The following is a 12,380-nucleotide window of genomic DNA, read 5'->3' on the forward strand; positions in this document are numbered from 1 at the left end:
AATATTTTAAAATATGTTTTTAAAGATAATGTCTTCAAAAAATGTCTCAGAATAATAATCTTCTTACTTTATACGTAAACTCTCGTATCTTTTCGGTCTGGACCGTCAAGTGAAGAACTTATTCTCGCATGAATATGTAAACAATAAAAACTATGTTGTAGCCTATGCTTAGCAATTTTGCTTCAATAATATTTTTTACACTTTTTATGACACTGTCATGTTATATTGTGATGTTCTGTATTTACAAGGCGGGTTATTCAGATCTGCGAAGAACTACTTTTATTGCGCATGAATTAAGTGGTAAATCGGAGTTTGGGGAATTTGGTTTTTGGCAGCCAGCCGATTCGGATAGGCTCAGAAGATTGGTATCATTGCTATGGCGTTGGGGCTACGCCCAGGCCAAAAATCATCAACGCAAAAGCCAATATTAAATGTGTGTATAAACGTACATGTTTGAGTAAAAAAATATTAGATAATGTATAGTAGGATGCAACTAACTGCTTTCATTTATATATTTTATTTTATTTCAACACCAACGTCTGAGTTAACGAGATCACATAAACATTTTACTTGTTATAAAATGATAAAGTGACAATAGAGAAATACATAAAGACGTAATATCAGCCCATCTTAAATGGCCAAATACTACACCAACCTATTTAGAGCCGATGAATAGCAAACTGCACCAGATTTTAACACCGTGAAATTCACCGTGAAAATAATTGAAATTATATGAGAATGTCGATATAATCAGTATTAATTTAATCCAGTTTGCAAACGTAGATAATTCGTTGTTGTAACAACGATTTTCATATTATATTGTTATTACAAAACTTCGGACACGTCTATAAACAGGGCGCAGAATCAGCGGGGTTTTCAAGGGTTCATACACGGGCTGGACAGCATGAAAAAACACCTTTAAGAAGTTTATTTGTTCAAATATCTTAAGTTATTTAAATTCATTTGCAAAAACCTTGAGTGCATAAAGGACAGTATTTTTTGCAGTTTGTGCCAATATCATAAGGTGTAAGAATAAATCCTTGAATACGTCTGAAATCGGTGACAAAATTTCACGTTGCGTGAAGCATTACCGTATAAATGAATGCATTACACACATAATTGTTTAACAAGAACACATGCTTATTATATAAAGTACCGGTACGTATGATGAATTTCACACTTCAATAAGCAGCATAAATGAACAAGTTGAAATTCTTAAGAAAAATTAATTTAAAAAAGTTATTCGAAAGAAGCGCCTCCTACCGGTTCACACAAAGTCACGTGATCCTGCACCCTGTAAAAAGAAGAACGATTCATGATGCGCTGGGTATAATGTCTGCGTTATTTCATGTGCATGCATTCGGGCATGGATTGTCCAGTCGTTAACAGTATTTAGTTAAATGGACCTGTTACATGTGTACTTTTGGTTCCAACTATATGGCTTTACATGTCGCCCATCCTCATTTTAAAGTAAATATCGGCACATCAGTTCAATTAACCAAATTAACCAAACAAAGAAGAAAGAGTGAACATGACTAGCCAAAGATGACCAATGCGTTTGCTCTTTACATCATAACTTATGATTTCGTGTTAAGTGTATCATAACATATGTTATCATACCTCTAAAGAATTTAGTACGGTGTTGAAATAATATTATTACACATAATGACGACGCGCAGAATGTTAAGCAAATTTTGCAGTGCTATCTATTTGGGTCTCGAGCCATGATATATGTGCATGCATGTACTACAGATGAAAGCGCACTGTGTTCGCTGTCGATAGAAGCTCCAGAACATGTACTTTAGCCGAGGCAACTGCCTCGGTGTGCCTCAGCGTGGCTACGACACTGATATGTGCATGCATGTACTACAGATGAAAGCGCATTGTGTTCGCTGTCGATAGAAGCTCCAGAACATGACTCGAAAACTGAATTATAACTTACTAAAGAAGCGGTGTTCAAATTGAAACGGTGTAAAAAAAATACCTGCATAAAGAAGTCTTCATACGCCCCTAACTGTTTTATGGATAATATGGTGTAAATATGTTACTTTCAGCTCTACATTTTGGATACACGAACTTAACACGGAAAAACCTACTTTAAACTAACTCTGGAGTTAACATTCTAACCAGTAAGTAACGTTTCACATGTAAAATCGAATGTTAACCCCCCTATGTGTTGATTCAAAATTGCATTAGAATTGAGCATACATGGATTTGCAGCCAAATTGATATGATAATGGGTGTTTGTTCTCTAATTCTTTTAATAAAATAATTGGTAAAGTTAGATATCTTTTAATTGTTACGTTTTTTATATTTTATGTTAGATACACCGTTTTAAATATAATTTATTATTGATGAACTTTGGTAAGATTTATAAACAAACAAAAAATGACTTACCGCTAGTGTTTTGAGATTTGAGTTATAATGTGAACGTGTTAAATAATATATTTACTTCGACGATACTTTCATTGAAAAACGTTGACGTACATCTATACATGATGGCATTGCTACATAGGTAATGTGTTTTGATGTTTTTTTAATGAAATTACTGGTTGTTGTGTGTGCGTGTGCAAAATCAGACAGTCTTTATCTCTAAAACGAATATTGTATTATAGTACTATGTGAACAATTATTATATATATGTATACATTCTAGTTTATGATTAAAACACCCCACTCGATACGTTCATCATGAAATGAACAGCGCTGCATGTTAAACATTCAGTTTGAATGAATATTTCATTGTTCAGAAGAAGGTGTTTATAAGTTTACAATGTTTGCAAACACTACACCAAATATTAATATGAAATATGACCGTCCGGGTATTTATGACCTAGATCGTAAAGTCGATTTAACGTCTGACAATTTTCAATAAAGTATCCTTAAGGCGCATTATTCTGCAATACAATACCAAATCAAGTAAGAAATTTTATCTCAATTAAAAAGAACGCCACGCTTTAGTTATTGATATGTTCAGTGGCGTAGTTATACGTGTGTCACAGTGTGTTGTTTGCTCAGTGGTGTAGTTTACTTGTGTCACAGTATGTAGTTTGCTCAGTGGCGTAGTTATACTTGTGTCACAGTAGGTAGTTTGCTCAGTGGCGTAGTTATACTTGTGTCATGGTAGGAGGTTTGCATAGTGGTGTAGTTATACTTGTTTCACGGTAGGAGGTTTGCACAGTGGCGTAGATATTGTTGTGTCACAGTAATTAGTTTGCTCAGTGGCGTAGTTATACGTGTGTCACGGTATGAAGTTTGCAGGGTGGGGTAGTTATACTTGTATCATAAGTAGGTAATTTCTCTCAGTGTTGTAGTTACACTTGTGTTACAGCAGATTCCAGTTTCCTCAGTGGCGAAGTTATGCTTGTGTCACAGTAGGTTCTTCGCTCAGTGGCGTAGATATACTTGTGTCATATTAGATAGTTTGCTGTTCATTTTTATTATAAAAATGCAAAGTCTACAAATTACCGAAGAATAGCTTAGATTGTATGTGTACTATTATATATTTGCATTCAACGTGTAGATATCACCAATTTTGGTACAAATAAATCAGAGACGACACTTCCCGCCTTGAAGAGACTTCCTTTTAACGTAAAATGCAATAAAAGCGGAAAGGTTCGTCCCTGATCTGGGACGAGACAGTACGCACGTGCATTCCGCCCATTTTCACAGAGCAAGGCTCACATATTTATTGCATTTAAGAAAATCTATGGAAACATTCTATTTTATGTTTATAAAAGTAAAGTTTTATATGTACACGTAAAAAATATGACAAACGCACCGCTTCTGTGAAATTCTTGTTTTCGCCATTTCCCCCCAAAAGTTCAATCATATAAATTCCACAGGAGTGGATTCGGATGTGATAGGTTTACACATTTGACATTGTTTGTAAGGGATCGCATGTTCATAGGATAGTCGAAATAATTGTATCCTATAGACGTACACAGTTTCAACTTTGAGTCACATTTTAAGAAACCAATTGCAGCAGGAAAACCACAAACCGGTAAATGCAAAGCTATTCATATTCTGTTATGAACTACGGTATCCATGAATACCATAGATCGTCAAATATAAACAAGAATCAATCTTTGTCAACTCCTTGTAAAATATAACAATCCTTTTACCATCACTGTCAGATGTCAAACACACGTTATATTCAAATTCAATTATGTCTGTATATCAAAGCCGCATTCAACGCAATATCTATTCAACACCGAACTTGATACCCGGGATGTCTATTTTACCTTTTAATATTGAAACTATTCAGGTAAGATGATATGTGTTACAGTTATCATCCGAAAATAAATTTCCCGAGCGCGTTCATTGTAGCTAAACTCTATAAGTGTCGCCTAGTGGTGGCAGATTTAAACATTAAATAAAATAGAAACTTCGAAATAATTTCAAAGTATCATAATCATGAATACTATTTAAACCAAACTTATGATTATTCTGTATTTTTATGTTACAACTATATCTGTATGTACCATATGTATATGTTAATTCCAAAGCGTGCGTCTTGTTATAGCATTTTATTATCTTCACAGTTATTGCGGAATCAAGTATTTTTTTCCAACTCAAGTACATTTTACTAAAGTAAACAAGGTCCATGACTTATTTTACCAAAATACGACTTGTTGTCACGTAGAAGAAAAATTATTATACTGTGTAATCACACTAGTTCACGTTTAAAAGAATAAGTTATTTTAATACTTCATCACGACATTCCTTTAAACTTTTTTGTTATTTTATTTTCCGCATAAGATAAGGTTCTCGTCTTTAACTGTTCAATAATAACATAATAATGGGTTTATATGATATTTATAGCTGTGACTTAATTCATAATTTTTGTCGTCTGCACCTTCTTTTGCACCGCATCCGGGCATTTACAGTCGTCTCGCGGGTCTACTATTACAATGGCGTATCTGAACTTAAATCTTAATGTATTCAAATTAATATAATTTTATGGACTAATAAAAAAAAGAGACGAATGCAGCAGTTTATGTGAATTATAGAATTTCTTGCATGTTGATATGCTTTATCTGATTTGCTTTGACATGGTGCAGGATCACGTGACTTTGTGGGTTTAACAATTGAACGTTAATGGATGCGAACACACCGGAGTGGACTTTCAACGATTTCATAAAAGATATTTTGTATGCTGGCTATGGCAATGTGAAATACATCAAAGTCACTTTATTTAATAAACCTGTGTTCTTGGCCAAGAATTCGATGTGTACTGCATTTATATGCAGCACGCATCGTGACATTTTGGCACCGATTTCAGACGTATTCAAGGATTTATTCTTAAATCTTAAGATATCGACCCAAACTAAATGAAAAACTGTATTTAATGCACTAAATACTTTTGCAAATGTATTTTAATAAGTTGAGATATTTGCAAAAATAAAGTTCTAAACGGTGTGTAAACATTCTGTCCAGCCCGCGAGTAATACCCTAAAAACCCTTTGATCCTGCACCCTGTACACTGTAGTATGCCTGCCATTTTGACATTACTCGGCTCTCCTTAGTATCTCGGTCGCCAAAAATGAGCATGTTTGTAACAACTTGAAACACTTCTGAAAATAATCTGTTTCAGGTTAATTACAATAAAAGTTGTATGAGCACACATTTAAAATAGGAAAAGCACAGGAATCATGTTTAAAAATTAATTTATTGCGTTAATATTTGAAGTGACCAAATAATATTATGTGTGCATACTCAGACAAAACATATATGTAGACTAGCTACGCCCTTCTATGTAAAATTGCGGGCACTTTAACTTTAGACGATTTCATGTCTTCACATACTCTCCCTTATACAAATAAAGTCTTATTATGAAATATTAACACAGTATACAGACAATCACTTATGTGTGGTGTCTTTAACGCTGAAATACAACTAGGGTACACTTTTAAAACCGTAACTCTAATTAGCCAAGTTTAATAATTTGAGTTTATACTTATTCATGAAATTATGTGTTTGAACTAAAGAAAAGGGTTATTTTGATCTTATATAATTGTTTGTCTGGCCTTTGTGCCCATGAATAGAGATTCCAATTGATAAAGCGTTATCGGAAAAGCTGTGATCTTTTACGATACGATGTATTTATAATGTGACAATACTCGTGTTTCACATTTCCAATTTTAGCGATATGACAACAGAATAAAGTATCGATGAATCCAAAGCGAGACTCACGATCTTCATTTTTAGCTCGGCTGTTTTCGGAGAAAACCCGAGGTATTGTCATAGCCAGCTCGTCGTCCGCCGTCGTCGTGCTAAAACCTTAACATTTTGTTAAGGTTTTAAACATTGCCTCTAAAATCAAAGTGCTTCCACCTACAACTTTGAAACTGTATATGTAGATGCACCTTGATGAGTTCTACACGCCACATCCATTTTTGGGTCACTAGTTCAAAGGTCAAGGTCACTGTTACCTCTAAAAAAATCTGACAGGCTATAATTTATTCAAAACTCACCCCAGCCGATCGTTGACACCCGTTATGCGGTGTTCTTGTTATAATTGTCACTACTACATGCACATACACAGCGACCATTTTATGTGTTTATCTTTAAATAAATTGTAAATGTATGTCTTAATAAACTCAATAAACGTATCAATAAAACATTATGATAATTGCTTTTATATTAAAAAGTGCTTTTATATTAATAGTTTAGTGTTTCTCATAAGATACCTGTTAATTTAGACGAGTGTTTTTTGAGTGAGATTGGCAGTTGACGTATTGCTGCAAAACCTTTTCTAATGATTTAAAATAATTTAATCTTTATATATCTGAACGCATGACCACGTTTCGACCAGAATGTGTATAGTTGGGCACTGATTGTAAGATACAACAACAGCAACATGTATTAGCTGTTAAGAAAACTGATCATAATAATGCATGTAACATGTCAATCAATGCAGTAATCCATAGGCCACTGTCTTGATAATAAATGCTACTTATTAATACAGGAAATTTTGTAAATAGTGAAGCATCAATGAAGTGTAGCTAAAAATAAATTTAAATCTATTGAAGACCACACATAAAAAATACTGCACGTGATTAGAAATACATTAATTATTAATTGGACGTGTATTTGTACGAGGATCTATTAAATATTGATATATTGATATGTAGATCTCGGTTGTGTACGCGAAGACGCTGCGGTACATATAAATACAATAAACAATTTTGTGTGGGAGTGAGGAGCAAGGCTCGACTGGTCATTGTAGGCGCGGATATTACTTAAATGTACTCTGGGTACTCATAATTAAACTCAAATGTACCCCGGTTACTGAAATATACCAACACGTACCCGGCCAATTTATACCGTACCCGAGTTCTTTTCCCGCCCAAAAAATCCGATGTCGTAAAACGCGCTACGGAATACGAAACAAAATTATTTTTGAAAAAAACAACTTCCTTGACATGCTTTTTGAGCAGAAGTTTCGATAATATAGAGGCGTTTTGACAAAATATTGACATAAATATGAACATAATTATTATTTTAAAAATGCCGACAACTACTGTATATTTAATAGAACCTGGGGTATATTTAAGTAGTACCCGAGCCGACAACGACCAATCGAGCGGGAGTAAGGGTGCCATCAGTGTCAATCGAAATAAAAGTTTTTGTTGGTATTTATCTTAGGAAAGTTCGTTTCACGCCTTTCAATAGTCCTAGTAAACACGGATAATTGCTGCTGATCGTTTACTAATTCATGTATTGGATTCATCGTGTATAATTGCGTTGTGTTCTCTTAACAAGTACATAAGTGTTAAAAGTGTTTTGCAACAACAACAACAACAAAAACAACAACAACAATCTTATGTTAAATATAGTGGAACTCATCAACATTATTTAGTATCATAATATTTCAGCGTTTATGTTTCATTTCATAAAATTGCCAATACTGCTAGGAACACATTTAATGTAAAGAAGTTATTTGAAAGACAATGTAAACATGAATATAATTGAGTTGTGGAGGGTACTATTGATTTACAGCGCAATATCCATTAATTTAGAGCATACCGGTACATCATCTTTCGAATCTATAATTGAGTAGCGGTATAAGGTAAGAAATGATATCTAATGTAAAAAATAAAAGAAACGAAACTGACAGAAAAAAAAACGGGTATCATGTCTTATTACGACTCGTTGTCTCCTACATGCAAACGTGTAAAATGTAACAACAAATACACATTTCAAATGATCTTTATAGTATTTACCTTTCATTGCATCTTTTTTTTTCTTTTTAGTTTGTGTCTTATCGGTATTTGTGAATGTCTTTTTATTTTTATTTTTAATAACAGATTCATTTCTCAGCGTTCACACTTTGTTTGAGCATAACGCTAGATGTATAGTTTAAAGCTGTAATTTAATGCTAAGTGTTTGTCGTCTGCGCCTTCGTTTCTCATCCGGGCATTTTGTGTCCTCCCACAGATGAGTGATAGTCACTGATGTAGCTGAACTGAACTGAACTAAAATACCTGATATTCTCAACCAATTAATAAACAATCATCGACGTAAAAGTCAATATTAAATTTGCGTATAAACGTACATTTTTAAGTAAAATAGCATAATTAGATAATTTATAGTAGGCTGCAACTAACTGCGTTCACTGAGGCCTGTTTAAAATCCACCATGTATAATTTTACAGTAATCAAATATATACAGTTGTATTATTTTCTTTCAACACCTACGCCAGTACCGATATCACATAATAAATTTATTTGTTATAAATTAATAAAGTGACAATAGAGAGATACATAAAGACGTCGTATCAGCCCATCTTAAATGGCGAAATATTACATAAACCTATTCACTGCCAATGAACAGCCAACTGCACCAGATTTTAACACCGTGAAACTCATTGAAATTATTTGACAGTGTCGATATAATCAGTATTAATTTAATCCTGTTTGCAAACGTAGAGAATTCGTTGTTGTAACAACGATTTTCATATTATATTTTTATTCCAAAACTTCGGACACATCTATAAACAGGACGCAGAATCAGCGGGGTTTTCAGGGGTTCACACACGGGCTGGACAGCGTGTAAAAACACCATTAAGAACTTTACTTGTGCAAATATCTCAAGTTATTGAAATTCATCTGCAAAAACCTTGAGTGCATAAAGACAATTTTTCTTGCAGTTTGTGCCAATCTCATAAGGTTTAAGAATTAATCCTTGAATACGTCTGAAATTGGTGACAAAATTTCACGTTGCGTGAAGCATTACCGTATAAATGAATGCAGTAAACATATAATTTTTTAACAAGAATACCTGCTTATTAAATAAAGTACCGGTAAGTATGGTGTATTTCACACTGCAATAAGGAGCATAATTGCACAAGTTGAAATTTTTTAGAAAAAAATAATTTAAAAATGTTATTCGAAAAAAGCACATCTTACCGGTTCCCACAAAGTCACGTGATACTGCAGCCTGTAAAAAGAAGAAAGATTCATGATGCACTTGTTATTATGTTAATTCATATGCATGCATTCGGGCATAGATTGTCCAGTCGTTAACACTATTCAGTTATATGGACCTGTTACATGTGTACTTTTGGTTTCAACTGAATGGCTTTACATGCCGCTCATCCTCATTTTAAGGTAAATATCGGCACATGTGTTCAATTCACTAAATTAACCAAACAAAGAGGTAAGAGTGAAAATGACTAGCCAATGATGACCAGCGCGTTTGCTCTTTACATCATAACGTATGTGTCCGTGTTAAGTGTATCATAACATATATGTTAATACTTCTAAAGAATTCAGTACGGTATTGAAATTATATTATTACACATAATGACGACACGTAGAATTTTAAGCAAAGCGCAACATAGTTATTACACATTTGTTTTATAATTTTGCAGTGCTATCTGTTTAGGTCTCTAGCTATGATATATGCAGTGGCGAAGCCAGACCCAAATTTTAGCCGAGTCAGTATCTAAGGTCATTCTATGGGGGGTCCGGGGTCATGGCCCCCCCCCCCCCGTGAAATTTTTTATACCTAGAACGTCGCTGGTGCGTTTAAAAGGCCATTTAAACCACATTTTATACCTAAATAATCGGAATCGTGGACGCTACATATGACCGTTTAGTTTCAATAAAGTTAACAACAAAATCTGCTACAAGTTTATTGTCAATTTTAGAATATGTGACCATAAACGGTGCTTGAAGTGACAATGATGTTATAACCTTAACTACAGAAAAAGAGTCATATAATTCATTTGAAGTCAGATAGAAAAAGAAAAAATTGAGACGCAGCTTTCTCATACAAGCCATACTATGTATATGGATAATAGAATCATATGTGCTATATATATTTATTATTGAAATACTAAAATAATATAAATCTACCTTATAATATGAAGAGCTTGAAAGCACCAAAAGTTATTTTTTAAATGTATAAATACATTAAATAAAAAGCGTTTTCAATCATAAGCACATAAAAAAAGAATCATTGATGAAAGTTATTTCGAAAAACAAACCGGACTTACTGGGGTTCGAACCAACGCAGTGACAATGTAATACTGGTCAATGGATCAAGAGTCTGAAACGTCATCGATTACGTCACAGGGACATATTGATCACCACGAGGAGTACAAATATTTAACTTAAATCAGTAAAGTTTCTGGCAATTTTTTCAATTTTCTTGTGTGAATTTCTGTTTTAGCACTGCGTAATCATTTTCTGACAGTTCTATCATCAACTACATTGACTTTAAAAAAGAAAAGACTTGAACTTCTTTATATAAAAAAAGTTTAATACGCGGGATATCATAATTTGAACTTTCTAATGTTAACAAAGATTTTTACCACCTAAAACGGTCCCGGGTTGAACTTGACGCCGGCCATAAAGAGGAGAATACCAATAAAGCCGAAAACGCCAACCACCTGAATATGACTAGGTCCAAAATAGACCCAGACCTGACCGTAAAACACCCGATTCTAGCTCGATACGTTCAGATGTCCACCATGATTATAGAATCGAAGTGTACAGTGCGACGCTTTGTTTAATATACGGATTTTCCAAATAATTTTGCTGAGCCATTTTGGCATCAACTAAAGTTATTAAATTGAAATAATTATCTGCCTCAACAAGTACCAATTGTACTCCATGATAATATTTGTTTGTGAATAGCATAGTGCCTAAAATTAATTGAATTGCCCCAATTTCTTATATAGATTTTATTCTTTGACATAAATTTTCCTTTTTTCAATGTAATCTCAACATTGCTCTGCAAACTTTAGCCGAGGCAACTGCCTCGGTGTGCCTCAGCGTGGCTACGACACTGATATGTGCATGCATGTACTACAGATGAAAGCGCATTGTGTTCGTTGTCGATAGAAGCTCCAGAACATGACTCGAAAACTGAATTATATTAAGAAGCGGTGTTCAAATTGAAACGATGTCAAAAATACCTGCATAAAAATGTCTTCGCTACGCCCCTAACTGTTTTACGGATAATATGGTGTACATATATTACTTTGAGCTCTACTTTTGGATACACGAATTTAACAAGGAAATATCTACTTTAAACTAACTCTGGAGTTTACATTCTAACCAGTAAGTAACGTTTCACATGTAAAAATCGAATGTTAACCCCCCTATGTGTTGATTCAAAATTGCATTATAATTGAGCATACATGGATTTGCTGCCAAATTGATATGTAAATGGGTGTTTGTTCTCTAATTCTTTTAATAAAATAATTGGTATAGTTAGATATCTTTTAATTGTTACTTTTTTTTTAAATTTTATGTTAGATACACCGTTTTAAATATAATTTATTATTGATGAACTTTTGTAAGATTTATAAACAAACAAAAAATGACTTACCGCGAGTGTTTTTAGATTTGAGTTATATGGCGAACGTGTTAAATAATATATTTACTTCGACGACACTTTCATTGAAAAACGTACATGTATACATGATGGCATTACTACATAGTTAATGTTTATTGGTGTTTTTTTTATGAAATTACTGGTTGTTGTGTGTGTGTGTGCAAAATCAGACAGTCTTTATCTCTAAAACAAATATTGTATTCTAGTACTATGTGAACAATTATTATATATATGTATACATTCTAGTTTATGATTAAAACACGCCACTCGATACGTTCATCATGAAATGGACAGCGCTGCATGTTAAACATTCAGTTTGAATGAATATTTCATTGTTCAGAAGAAGGTGTTTATAAGTTTACAATGTTTGTAAACACTACACCAAATATTAATATAAAATATGACCGTCCGGGTATTTATGACTTAGATCGCAAAGTCGATTAACGTCTGACACTCTTCAATAAGTGGATTCGGATGTGATAGGTTTACACACATAACGTTGTTTGTCAGGGATCGCATGTTCATAGGATA

The 12,380-nt window shown here is 33.6% G+C and overlaps 3 protein-coding genes across 8 annotated transcripts in view; 2 read left to right on the top strand and 1 right to left on the bottom strand.

Moving 5' to 3' along the window:
- Positions 1-12,380, top strand: part of LOC127849342 (uncharacterized) — a 213,431-nt gene that overhangs the window by 182,051 nt on the left and 19,000 nt on the right. The window lies entirely within an intron of this gene.
- Positions 1-12,380, bottom strand: part of LOC127849350 (type-2 ice-structuring protein-like) — a 196,128-nt gene that overhangs the window by 139,378 nt on the left and 44,370 nt on the right. The window lies entirely within an intron of this gene.
- The window catches only part of LOC127849343 (uncharacterized), a 70,642-nt gene that overhangs the window by 39,262 nt on the left and 19,000 nt on the right, over positions 1-12,380 (top strand). The window contains exon 1 of one of the 4 annotated variants that reach the window (XM_052382073.1): positions 1,785-2,129. The exons of the other annotated variants lie outside the window; for them this stretch is intronic. The gene's annotated coding sequence lies outside the window, so the exon portion shown is untranslated. Of the gene's footprint in view, positions 1-1,784; positions 2,130-12,380 lie in introns of those variants that run through there. 4 annotated transcript variants of the gene reach the window in all.

This window comes from Dreissena polymorpha, chromosome 10, assembly GCF_020536995.1.
Source record: "Dreissena polymorpha isolate Duluth1 chromosome 10, UMN_Dpol_1.0, whole genome shotgun sequence".
Classification (NCBI taxonomy): domain Eukaryota; kingdom Metazoa; phylum Mollusca; class Bivalvia; order Myida; family Dreissenidae; genus Dreissena; species Dreissena polymorpha.